This window comes from Gracilinanus agilis, chromosome 1, assembly GCF_016433145.1.
Source record: "Gracilinanus agilis isolate LMUSP501 chromosome 1, AgileGrace, whole genome shotgun sequence".
Lineage (NCBI taxonomy): Eukaryota > Metazoa > Chordata > Mammalia > Didelphimorphia > Didelphidae > Gracilinanus > Gracilinanus agilis.
Window position 1 is genome coordinate 718,532,419 of NC_058130.1, and position 14,246 is coordinate 718,546,664.

General features: G+C 38.8%; 1 pseudogene; it reads right to left on the minus strand.

Annotated features, from left to right (window-relative positions):
• Positions 1–11,741: 11,741 nt before the first annotated feature.
• Positions 11,742–13,764, minus strand: LOC123256739 (annotated as a pseudogene).
• Positions 13,765–14,246: the final 482 nt, after the last annotated feature.

Sequence of the window (14,246 nt, forward strand, 5' to 3'; positions counted from 1 at the left end):
ACACTTCTTCCTGGTCAAAACAACAGTATTTCTTTGGTCTTCCTTGGTGCCTATATGGAATACTCCACAAGTATTGCCTGATAACTCATTTCCAGTCTCATTTTAGCCTTAAATACAACTATATCTTGTATCCCTAGGGTTACAATTAAGAATTTGTAGATTTTAAAATTAATATTCAATATCTCCAAAATACAATATTTATAAAGATTTATTACTATTTAAACAGAGAGCTAGAGAACACAGGGAACATTTACCACTCAATTCATGTGGAAGAGGGAGGGTGTGGCAGAACGAACCCAAACTATATACAGACCATAAGGATGCACATTTTCGAAAGGCAAAAGGAATTGTGGGTAATACAGAAAGGAATTTGGGGCAATGCTATTCCAGGGGTTCAAGATTGTCCAATTGTACAAATTACAGTTTTGGGGGCAGCTAGGTAACACAGTAGATAAGGCACTAGATCTGGAGATGGGAAGATCTGGGTTCAAATCTGGTCTCAGACATTTACTAGTCATGCATGTAAATGTCTGAGACCAGATTCGAACCCCTGGAATAGCATTGCCCCAAATTCCTTTCTGTATTACCCCAATTCCTTTTGCCTTTCGAAAAGGTGTGTCCTTATGGTCTGTATATAGTTTGGGTTCGTTCTGCCACAATTTTTAGAAGTCATTTTGAAAATAGAAAACATTAATTTATAGCATTTTAATATTTGCAAAGCACTTTACAAACATATAAGTTTATCCTAATGACTTTTATTTCTACAATTCTACCTTGGAAGATAGGTACTATTATTATCTCCATTTTATAGATGAGGAACTTGAGGAAGACAGGTTAAGTAACTTGCCTAGGTTTATAGAGTTAATAAGTTTTTTTTAAAATTGGATCTGAAATTGTTTTTTTCCTGATTTCAGATCTAGTGCTCTGTATGTTTATTGCTGAGCTCAAAATTTCCCACAAAATCCACATAATTGCTAATCCATATTAATTACTTCTTTCTACCTCTCTTTAGGAAAAAATATTTGGTGATGTAGAAGGGATATGATATGCAGCAGTGGAGAGTACTCACGTTGATGAGGTCAGTAAGTGTTCAGCCTGCCAGAAAGATTTCACTCTATTATTTGTATCTCATGCACTTGATTAATAATTAATTATGGTGGAGGGAGCAGCTAGGTGGGGCAGTAAATTGAGAGTGAGGCCTAGAGTTAAGAGGTCTTGGGTTCAAATATGATCCCAGACACTTACTTCCTAACTGTGTTACCCTGGGCAAGTCCCTTAACCCCCATTGTCTAGCCTTTACGCCTCCTCTGTCTTAGAACCAATACTAAGAAGGAAGGTGAGGGTTTAAAAAAATACAGTTATTTAAAATTTTTTAAGTTCACAGATTCAGGGCAGCTGGGTAGCTCCATAAATTGGGAGCCAAGCTGGTTTCAAATGTGGCCCCAAATACTTACTAGCTGTGTGCCCCTGGGCAAGTCTCTTAACCCCCATTACTTAGCCCTTATCACTCTTCTGCTTTGGAACCAATACACAGTATTGATTCTAAGATGGAAAGTGAGGGTTTAAAAAAAAATAAGAATAATGAATCAGGATCTACCACCAGGGGTTTAGTCTTCTGACTGCCTTTGCTACAATATGGATATTCTACAAGGGTATTTTGCACTGGGTCAACAAACATATAACCCCTCATTTAGAAAGGACAAGTTGAGTATTAGCATGGCTTCCAAGAAAAATATAAAATATCAGCTCTAAAGTAGACTACGGAAGCCATTCTGACAGTAATCACTAAACTGTGTGATCCCTGGTCTTGAATCCTCATCAATATGAAGAAGATCTTGGTTAGAGGAAGCTGACTCTCAGCTGGAGTCATAGTGGAAAACCCTCAGATCTCCCCCTCTAGGGACCCGCTTATGCTCTAAGGACTGGTTTTGCCAGGCTGACACACCCAGAAGCTTGCCAGGAACAGGATGACCTGCTGAAACTCCAGAACAAAGCAAGTGGTTCCACTTCACAGGGCACTGTTATTTCCCACTCTGTGAACTGACAGATCCATGACGGATTGATGTTCTGGACTTAAATTATCTGTACCATAATACAAGCCTGGGCCTCTCTTTGAACAATGCTGCAATAGGATGCAGGGCCACTCCTCTTTTTCATCCAATCATGGAACTCCCCATATCTGTATGTGTCCAATCATGTATCCCAAGTGTATAAAATAACAAGAACCCCCTTTCCTCCAGGCCCAGACTTGACGAGCTGTCCCATCTGGATTCCTGCACAATAAATCCCCTTCCTTCTTCCCTCACTCTTGAGTGACAATGTGGTTTCCTCCCACCTGACAAAACAGAAAATTCCATAACAGAGTCAGGGATGGCTATGCAAGTAACCTGTTAGCTAAGGACCACGTGGAAGGGAGATATCAGCCCAATGGGAAAGTACTCCCCTTACCAATACCACTTGAGTGGCAACTTTTAAACATCACTTGGGCATCACCCCTATTGTCCCATTCTGTTCCATCTTTGTAATATAATGGTTTTCCCACACAACATGGGCAGTATACTGGTTGTTTTCCTGAGCCTAGATAATAGAGTGTGGTTGGAGTTCTATACTAGGAAGTGGAAAGTTCTGAATTCAAATTCAACCTCAGACATTTATTAGCTACCTTACCTAATCTTTCTGACTCAATTTTCTAATATGTAAAATGGAGATAATAATAGCACTTCACAAAATTGTTGTAAGGCCCGCATGAGAAAATATATGCAAATTTTGTTTTATATATACCCACACACATATAATAATTATTATTATGATCATTACAGATGGTATATAGTTGCTGACAATGACAATGGTATGCCAATAAATATTTACTTATGCATATTAAAATGATAATAAATCAAGTAGCAGGTTTGATTCTATTGTCAGCTATAATGCTTCAACCAGCCCCAACTTGACCCCATATAGACCGCGTTTGCTGCTGCTTTCAGAGATAGTTCTGGGCACCTGCAAGTTTTCAGTGCTTCCAAGATGGTGTGATCTAAAGAGATATAGTCATTGCTGGTGACTGATCTGGGCTCTGGTCTCTTGCCAGTGTTAGCCCTCCTCTTGGCCCTAGAACTAAAAAGTGCTCCTCTTGGCCCTGGAGGTGCAACTCAGAATTGTATATGGCCAATACACTTGCAAATCAGCACCATCTGCTCCCCAAAAGGAGGCCTTGTAACCAGATCCTCTTACAATCTCTAGGCTCAGAGCTCCAAGAGCTGCTGCAGCTGCAGTTAATATCTGAGCCACCTCCAAGTCCCATGGCTCAAGTTGCTGCTGCCATACTATGTATGGGCCAACTCCCATCCCAAAGATCCACATCTTTCCTACTGACCTTCTAAGTTGTCTTAGTCTGCAAAAATGTTTCACTCTGACGTTTTGTTGGCTCTGCTGTGCTAAAATTTGATTTGAAGATTTATTTTAAATTGTTTGGAGGAGAATATTGGAGAGTTCAGCTAGGCAGCTGCCCCAGTCTGCTATCTTGGCCCCTTTGGAATACTTCTTTCTCACATTTTCCCCCTACCCCTTTTACTCTCCTACTGTAAACTCCACAAATTCCACCCACTCAAAGTCCTAGTAATTGTTGACTGTAAACCCTTAGGATATTCTTCCTTCCTTAACTCAGGACCTAGTTTATAATCCTTTTCTCTAACTCATGCCTTCATACTAGATGTCTTCAATATACATATTAATGCTCCCTCAAATACTTTTAACTATTCAGTTTCTCACTCACTTCCCATAATTTCTTCTTCCTAACACCCCCCCCCACACAAAGATAGTCATATTCTTGAAGCTGACATCATCAACAATGCACCATCTCTATTATTCTGAAACCTTCTTCTCTGACTATAATCTATCTACTCTTTCTGCTTTCCCATACCAAACCTTACTCTTCATCTACACACATGATCTCCAAATCCATCACCCCTCAGTTTTCTCCTAGTCTATCATCCATTCAATAGCTTTTCTCTTCTCTTTCCCCATTATGTTGAATTCTACACTGTCCTTTTCTCTTGAGACCCTGGCCCCATTATCATATCTTGTGTGCTGCCCTATCAAGGCTTGGCTTTGGATCACTCCTACCACCTATTGCCTTTGCTTCTATATAATGGTTGCTGAATAAAGATGGATAAAAGCATGCAATTTTCCTCACCGGGTTGATTATAAATTTATGTTACACAACCTCAAATGGATCCTTAATGCTGTTAGACAATTGTTTACATTTCTCATATCATTTTACTATCCCATCTTTCATAATGGCTCTTCCAAACCTTTTCATCAGTGCTCCCATGACTCTTCTTCCCTCTTCCATTTTAGCTGGAAGAATCTTGCCTCATATTTTACAGATAAAATCGAGGCTATTAGCTTTGAGGTTTCTCTTTTCCCCTCTTCTTCAACTCATATCACTCAGATGCCTTCTACTACCATCTCCTTCACTCACTCTTGTTTTATACTAAGAGGTGACCCTACATTTTGTCAAAGCAAATGCCTCTACCTGCACAAATGATCCTGCATAATGTAAAAAACCTCCATCCTGGAGCACCCCAATAATGGAGCAGAGGTATCACAGAGTATCATGTCATATGTTGGCATCTTCTGGCATCAACATCAGCATAAGTGACAATGTTGCAGAGTTAACATCACTGTGGGTGATCCTAGGGTCAATGTGGGAGATCCATTGGAATGTCACCATGGGAAGGCAGATGATATGACATTTGAAAGTCAGTGACCAAGGGCTGGGTTCTTAAACCCGGGTGGGAAGCCTAGAATCACTTGCTTAGCTTCTATACCTGCCACTGTCAAGGGGCTAGGGGTTTTCTTCTCTGTGCTGTTTCTTATCTTGTGGAGGGATCTTTGACAAGGGCAGCTGAAGTTGTAGTCAACAAAATGGAGTAACAGTTCTAGTTAGACCAAAATATCTCCTTTCTATCACTTTCTCTTTTTATTAATAAATGCTTATAAATCTGGTGCTGAGCCTCCAGACTACCTTTTATTTGTTACAATCCCATTCCATCCTATCTTCTTTAACAGATTGCCCCATCATCCACATTCTATCACATATTTTCAATCTTTCCTCATCTATTAGTTTCTTCCATACAATCTATAAACACGTTCATGTCTCCTCCATCTTCAAAAAGCCCTCACAATCCTTCCATTCTTGCTAATAATTGTCCTATATCTCTTCTGCCCTTTCATGGAAGAACTCTTTGAAGAGGCCCTCTTCAATAAAAACCTCTATTTCCTCCCCTCTTATTCTCTTCTTAAATTAACCTCTACAATTTGGCTTTCAACATTACCTTTCTACTGAAACTGTTCTCTCCAAAGTTACCAATGATCTAATTGGCAAAGCAAATGACCTTTTTCCATTCATCATTCTTTTTGACCTCTTCAGCCATCAATGCCACTGATTCTTTGTAGTTTTCAGGAAACTGCTCCTTCTTGGTTCTCTGCCTACTATCTGACCATTCTTCCTCAGTCTCCTTTGCTGAATCCTTAGCAAAGTTAAATTCACCAGCTATAAGTGTCTCCCTGGGCTCTGTCCAAGCCAGGACTTCTCTTCTCCATCTATATTACTTCACTTGGTGATCTCATCAGCTTCCATGGGTTTAAATATCATTTCTATGCTGATTCTCAAATATATTTTTATGCCCCAAATTCTATGCTGACCTCCAGTATAACATCTCCAGTTGACTATAAGGCATCTCAGACCAGATATCCAATAGATATCTCAAACTCTACATATCCTAAACTGAACTCCTTATCTTTCCCCCTAAATCCTCCCCACCTCCTATCTTCCCTGTTGCTATAGAAGGCAAAACCATTCTCCTAGGACCCCAGGATCACAGCCTGGGTATTATCTTCAATGATTCACTATCTCTCTCTCACACACACACTCCACCCCTATCTAATCTGTTGCCCAGGCTCTCATTTTCACTTTTGCAAAATCTCTTGAACATAAGTCTCCTCTCTTCTCTGATACTGCCACCATCCTGACACATGTCATCTCCTAGAGCCTCATTTGTTATGATAGCCAGATGGTTGGTCTGCCTGGCACAAATTTCTCCCCACTCCAGTTCATCCTCCTTTCAACCACCAAAGTGATTTCCCTAGGGTAAAAGTCCATTTATGTCACACACACACACACACACACACACACAAATCGGTAAATTCCACTTAATATGACTTTAGGAGCAAATACAAAAAGTTCTGTTTGCATTCAAAATCCTTCATAAGCTAGCCCCCTCCTACCTTTCCAGGCTTCTTAACTAACCCCACCTTATTCCTTGAAATATATCTTCAATCCAGTGACACTGGCTTCCTAGCTGTTCCACAAACAAGATACTCTTAACTCTTAGCTCTGGGAATTTTCTCTTGCTGTCCTCCATGCCTGCAGTTCTCTCTCTCCTCCATTCTGATTACTGATTTACTTACCTGACTTCCTTTAAGTCCCAACTAAAATCCTACCTTCTACAGGAAACCTTCCCTAACCTCTCTTAATTCCAATCCTTTCCCTTTGTAAATAATTTTCTATTTATTTTGTATATAGTCTTTGCCTTTTTTTTATGTTTTAAGTATCAATTTTAAGACAGAAGACTGTCAAGGGCTAGGCAGCTAGGTTAAGTGCCCAGGGTTACACATCTAGGAAGTATCTGAGGTCAAATTTGAACCCACATCCTCCCAACTTCAGGTCTGGTGCATTATCTACTATGCTACCTCACTGCTCCCTATAGCATACATTTACATTGTATATTTTTATTTATATGTTTCCTCTGCCATTAGACTATAAGCTCTGTAGGGGCAGGAACTGTCTTTGGCCTCTTTTTTTGTATTCCCAATGCTTAGGATAGGGCCTGCAACATAGTAAACACTGAATAAATGTTGACTGATTGAAACTCTTTATAACCAATGCCTCCCACACACATACCCTTTTCTATGCTTCTTCTATCTTATACCCTTCCTGCAGGCAGGACAACCCTAACCACCTTCATTTTACAGATGGGGAAACTGAGGCCATCTGAGGGTATGTAACTTACTCAAGGTCACATACACAGACAATGTTCCTTACCCTATAGTATTTTGCCCCTTCTAGAGGAAACAGAATAGCATCTTAGCTAAAGCAAGGAGTTGGATTTGGAATCTGACCTCAGACACTTAGTAGCGATATGACCCTGGGTAAGACACCTAACCTCTGTTTGTCTCAGTTTCCTTAACTGTAAGATGGGGATAGTAGATACCTACCTCTCAGAGTTATTAAGAGGATTAAGTGAGATCATATTTATAAAGAATTTAGCAAAGTACCTGGCTCATAGTAGGCATTTAATAAATACTTATATACTTACTTCCATCCTTTCTTCCTTCCTTCTCTAAGCAGATGCCCTAGGAACCAGTATCAAGAAAGGACAAAGCTACCACACCAATGCAACTATCAACAATTTGGAAATAAGTCTTGATTGATGACACAAGTTAAAACCAGTGGAAATGCACATCGGCTTGGGGGCGGGGTTGGGGGGGAGAATTTAGGGGGGATGAAGGGGAAAGAAAGAACATGAATCATGTAACCATGATAACTTTTCTAAAAAATAAAAATTATTTTAAAAAATAAAAAAATAAAGAAAGGACAAGGCTTATTCTCAAGAACTGAAGCAAGAACAGAGGTTTGGCTGAAAATTGTTATTCAGAAAACACTGGAGAGATTTGAAACAGAACAAAATAGAGACTTAACTACCTGACATATCTCAGCTGAAAAAAGAAATTCAAAGGCTAAGTAGAGCGAATACAAATTCAAGTAGAAAATCAAGTAGAAATAGCTACATTGAAATACCAACTCCAGATACTGAAGCCCTGCTTGCTTTCGAGTCAAATACTGATAGTCCCCTTAACAGGAAGTATTGCTTTAAGACAAGTGAGCATTTGTACAGAGATTCCTATTCAAACTTTGCCTAGGACACAAGTTTAAATTAAAAGGAGATGGTCGAACCCAGAGGAAACTGGAACATTCTACATAGAGAGTGCTAGGGGGAAAAGTTTAGAGATCAAAGCAGCCAGGTTATATCTTCAATAAGCAAAGGTCAAAATATAGATAAATCTGTAGATCACAAAGGATCTGGTTTCTGACTAGCTTAAGTTACAAAGTAGTGAGATATGGTTTATTGTCGAACTATATTGTTCAGTCATTTCAGTCAGGTCCGATTTGTTGTGACCCATTTTGGGGTTTTCTTGACAAAGAAAGAGTGATTTACCATTTTCTTCTTTAGCTTATTTTGCAGATGTGGCAAATGAGACAAAGAGTTAAGTGACTTGCCAAAGGTCACAAAACTAGTCAGTATCTGAGGTCATATTAGAACTCAGATCTTCCTAATTCCAGACCCAGCACTCTATCCATTGTGCTACCTTGCTACCTTCTTGAATTACATATAAAGCTATTTATAAAGCTTTTGATAAGGGAACATATATGTTATGTGTGTATATCAGTATTGTGTGTACATTATTATTATATTTGATATTTGTTGTTGGTATTTCTATTGTTTCTTTTTCCTTGTAGCATTAGGAATGTAAAGAAAAGCAAAAAAGAAATAATTCCTGCCCTCTAGGATCTCACATTCAAATGGGGTAACCAAAGAGCAAATAATCATGTACATATAAGATATACCTGATGAGGAGGGATAGCATTCTTAGATGGAGGAAAGCCCATGAGAGTGGTTAGATGGAGCTTTGAGTATGAGGAACAGCAAGAAAGCCAGTGTTGTTTCCCCCATGTGTTCTCTATATGTGTCCACTCTTTCCAATGATGGCATGTGTATTTGTGGGAGAATATGCTTGAGATTTTTTGGAGAAATGTTTTATTGCTTTTCCCTGCCATTTTAATTATGCCTTTCCTTTTAACTAATTGTATCCATTAGCTGACTATTAAAAGCAAACAAATTGGTCATAGTTCAGAAGTTATGGTTTTAAGTGGGAGTAAACCCACAGAATATCCGCTCAGATCCTACTATGTGAACTGAGAGTGCCCTTAAGCACTATATGTATGTATATATATATATATATGTATATATATATATATATATGTTACAAAATAATTTAGAGTGGGGTGGACAGCACTCCCAGCTTAAGGAAATAGGATAGGACTTATGGAGAAAGTCACACTATGATCTGAGCCTTGAAGGAAGTTAAGGATTCTAAGAAACAGGAATGAGGAAGAAAAATGTTTCAGATGGGAAGAAGAGCTTGTTGTTAGAAATAACTATTTGGGTCATCATCCCAAGTTGAAGATCTAACTTTAAATGTGGATTTCCACATAGTTAGAGGTCTTACCATGCCTGGTCTGTGGCAAAACTCTTTTTTAGAAGTACAACAGTCTATTTTGTAGGTTTTTGACAATTAACATAAGTGATTAACAAAACCAAATGTACAGAATGTTACAAAAGTTTAGGAAATATTTGCTAATAGAGTTAGTAAATTTTAATAAAAGTTTTAAGACAGGCAGTCCCCATTGCCCTTGACCTTTTGGTAAATTAGCACCAGTTAAGACAGTGATGGGCAACCTTTTGAGCTCGGTGTGTCAAAATTCGCCCAAAAAATGAGCATAACTCAGGTGGTGTGTCACTTTGAGGAAAAAAAAAATAATTTTATGATAATTGTAGTTTAAATAACAAAAATGTACAATTATAATACATAACTGTATTTAATAAACCAAAACAGGTCAATTAATATAGGTAGAATTGTCGTCTATAGTGCACAGAGTGTCTACACTACACTTCAGCAAATGTTTCACCCTTGGCATATGGCCCCATGTCATAAAAATGGCTACACGTGTCAGTGCTGACACATGTGTCATAGGTTTGCCATCACTGAATTAAGACTTCTTGTTTGGATTTTAGAAGTTTTTACAAAGATCAGAGGCTCTGTTAAATGTCTTAACCTCTAAAATTTATAGTTCATGGTATGTCACCAGCACTGTTCATCATTGCAGTTTGAAAGTAACAACAACAGAAAATATAGAAACGAATATAATCAGGATACAATTTTTGGTCATCTCAAATTGATACTATAAATAATAGACTGACACAATCAGATTTAACTCACTATACTGACTTTGGGAGGACATTTAAAGATAAATGAGAGGCATAATAAATCAGAGGTGCCTAAAATAGTCATAAAACTGTGAGGAATCTAGAGTAACTATGAATTCTTCACAAAAGTAAACACCATCTTGGCCTTGTAACAAATTATCAGCTTCTAATATTGACTCTAAGGTTGTATCTGTTCATCTTAGTATTCAACAACTTAAACTGTACATTCATCATTCCAAAGTTGGTAGCAGTAGTTCTTAATTTTATTGGTAGCTATAAATTCCAACATACCAAGCTTACTTTTCCCCATTTACTACTATGCTTATACACAATTAATAAACAACTGAATCTAACTCTTTCTAAAATCATTATTATAGTTGCTACCTAAAGGATTATATGCAATCACTTGGTTTATGATTAAAGACATAAAAGCATTAAGGATAATTTTATTTTTATACAAAAGTATGGAAGAAAGGAATAAAATGGTCTTTTGAGGGAATTTCAAGGATAATTTGACTAGAATGAAGAGTGCAATGAAATAATTTTAAAAATAATTTTAAAAATTTCTGGAAAGAAATGTCCATTCATTTTTACTTTTATTATATCATAAATTAAATTGTGTCATAAATATATGTCATATGATATCAAATATATCATAAAATAAATTATGTTATAAATTATATCATAACTTATATTATAAAAAATAAAAGCTAATAAGTCAAAACAGATATCAGTGAGACATCTAGGCAGGGATGTCTTTCAGCAAGCATGAAAGACTGGAAATAAAGAAAGAGATTAGATCTGGATTTACAAATCTCCATAAGTCTGATAATCGAACCAGAGACAGGTATAGAATTGCTATGGGTTACATTTTGAGAACAGGGTAGAGCCAGGACTAAAATCCAGGTTTCTAGATCTCCAGTCCAAGGATCCAAACTACCACTTGTTGAGTCTATTTATATTAAGGTTCTTTTTCTATATGGATCACTCTACAATATCACTGAATTCCCTTCTAACTCTTTAATTATATGATTCTTCCTCCCCAGGAACTAGGAAGAACCCTGATGAGAGCCAAATTCCAGTCCAGTTCTTTAGCTCTCCCAAGCTTGTGTTGCAAGTAAAACCTTTGACCAATGCTTTGACCCAGTTGGCAACAGAACAAACATACATACATAGTCAAATTAAAGAAACAGAATCTAGACATTCTAGTAAGCATTTTCTCTGGATAGATCAGAGGACGCACAAGTGGGGACCAGGTATGTATTTGCTACAGAGTCCTGACACTCTTGAGTTAGACAGCTGGGAAGTGTCTGAAGTTATATTTGAACCCAGGACTTTCCATCTCCTGATCTGGCTCTCAGTCCACTGAGTCACTTAGCTGCCCCTGAATTCACTTGCCTTAAAAAGCAAATAGGGAATACTTCCTAGATGTGTGATGTTGGTATGCCGCTTTATCCCAATTGCCTAGCCCTTGCCATTTTTCTGTCTTAGAACTGATACTAAGAGAGAAGGTAAGAATCGTTGGGTTTTTTTTAAGTAAGTAAGACAAGTTGCTCTCATGTTCCATTTTCACTAGTATGTTGAGGGTTAACTGGCTTTTAAGCAGCATGGTGGGTTTGCAAATTTTGCAGTTTAGATCATTCGGTTGCATTTATGAGTTGGTGAATGAGTCTATAATGACATTGCCACATTGGCCTGAGGGTACATTTTCTAGTTCCTCTATTATCCTGGTGGAGTGCCATTTCTTCTGATATGACTAGTATTCCTTCCACTGCTTACATGAGTTGGAGAGCTGGAATACTTGAACCAACACTTACACTACTTATTGCTCCATTAAGACTATACAGAACTATGGCTTTATGGAAGGGTTATAAATCAGTCTCAAGTTCTGAGGTTTTCAGCTTGTTTCTATTGAAAGAGCACAGTTACTGAATATTACACTTGGGTGTGGAGGGAATTCTAGAGTTTTGTGGAAAAGGACCTTTTCTACAGAGGAAGCTGATCATATCCTTATTGAGACACTGATAGTTAATTTCAGTTCCTAGGTCAAATTTTCACTAATGGGCATCCTTGCTTTCTTCATAAAAGTTAGTAATAGCAATTTGGAAGGGAACACCAAGGGAAAGTCCTTTTGTTGATTCATTCTGTCTGGACTTTCTGCCAACCTTTCATATCACCTCAAAAAGAGCAAACAACCTCAGATGGGTGGCCCCTGAGGAGCCAGGGGAGAGATCCCCAGCCCTGAGTATCACTTCTTTCCCTGTGTCCTGACCATCTCCCCATCTTTACACCAGGCTTAAAAAGGGAGAAACCATCAAGATTTGGATAAGAAAGTCAGAGCAATTATAACTTTTCAGTTACATATGGTACAGATATGGGGGAAACTACAAAGGGTGGAGTGGCATAACATTTTCTTAGAATGGGATTTCTTGAGGTACAAGGAGAAAGGGTGCCACAAAAGACTAATGGGGTGAGGAAACTTTGAAAACAACTGTCCTGTTCTGTATTAGGTGACTTTCAAGGCAGAGTGTCATCAGGTCAGATGAGGCTTAGAGATATAAGAGAACAGCAGCCTGTCCCTATCTGATTTTATACAGAAAAAACTGAAGTCTGGAGAGGGGAAAGGATTCCCTTCAAAATCACATAAAACAAAAATAGAATTAGAACCCTAAGCTATTTCCCTTTCTTAGCCTCTCCTAAGCTTTTAGGCCTCCTGGTCCTATCTCATGGACAGCCTGAGCCATCCTCTTCAAAGTAAAAGGTATGGTGTTTTCCTCTCTATCCCCATAGACTTGACTCAGTGGGAACAAGATGTCTGCTGCACTGGAACTTCCCCATCGACAATCATCTCTAAGTTCCCTCAGGAGTTTATCCTTTTTTTCTTTAGAGGCAGGGATCCTAAAGATCCCTTGGAATTATGGTCTCAGATAGTATAGAAGTGAGATTTCCTGAAAGAGGGGTTGGGAGATCAAGGAGTGAATATAGGATGAGTTCCCTTATTCTCTCCCCAAGACTGAGGAACCTAGCCAACCTTTGCCAGGATATATGTGTATATGTGGAGGGGAGGGGTTGGATGGACAGAGGGGTGGGGCCTCTGAGCAGCTCAGGAAAGGCATTTAGGCTTTATATGCTAGATCAGGAACCTAGAGGCTAGACTACTCCACTCCCTCAAGACTAGAGTTCTAACAACAAATAGCCAGGTAAGCCCTGGGTTTCCTCAGAGCTCCTACATCCTCCACCCCCAGGAACATATAGTTTGGTGAAAGTCCCCATAGACACTCAGGGGTTGTACTCCATTCTAGGGACACAGGCTTTTGATCTCCCTATCACCACCCTCATAGGGACTCAGGCATCTAGGCCCTTAGCCCCCATCCCCTGAGGGACCCAGGTATCTTATCACTTCAAAGATACCCAGGCATCAAGACTCTTATATCCCAATATCCAAGCCTGCTAGTCCTTTCAGGGACCCAGAAGTCTAGGTGCCAGCCTTTGCCTCTTCCAGGGACACAGGTATTTGGGTTTCTTTGGCCAACCCACAGGACCATTCCTAGCCTAAGGTTTACAGAATCAGGTGAATTTAGGTGGAGCTAAGAGACAGGACCAAGTAGTGCCAATATTGGGACTGGTATTTCTTGTTCTCATTTCTTGGACTCATGTCCACTCCTATCCGTCTTCACCCCTCCTCTCTGCAGGACCTGGGAGGAGCACAAATGAAAAGGTAGCCTCCCAATTTTTGCATTCGATTTAATTCAACAAGTATTGATCATGCCTGTACTCTGCCCAGCATCTTAGAAAGGAGAAATCACTGGAGTTGGATTCTGCTTGAATTCCTTATCTGCTACTCACTACTTGTGTGAATCTAGGTAAGTCAAGCACCCTCATGGGTTCAATTTCTTCTTCTGTAAAATAGGGAGTTGAATCAGATCTGGAGTTCTTAACTTGGGATCTCTCATTTGAAAAAAAAAAACATTTTTTGTTAATATGTTGACAGCTGCATAGAAATTATCATATTTATTTCTTTTTATGCATTGAAAATTCTTATTCTAAGAGGGGGTACATAGACTTCATCAGTCTGCCAAAAGGGTCTATTTGGGGGGGGAAAAAGACCTTAAGAAACATCATTCTAGAAAATCCCTA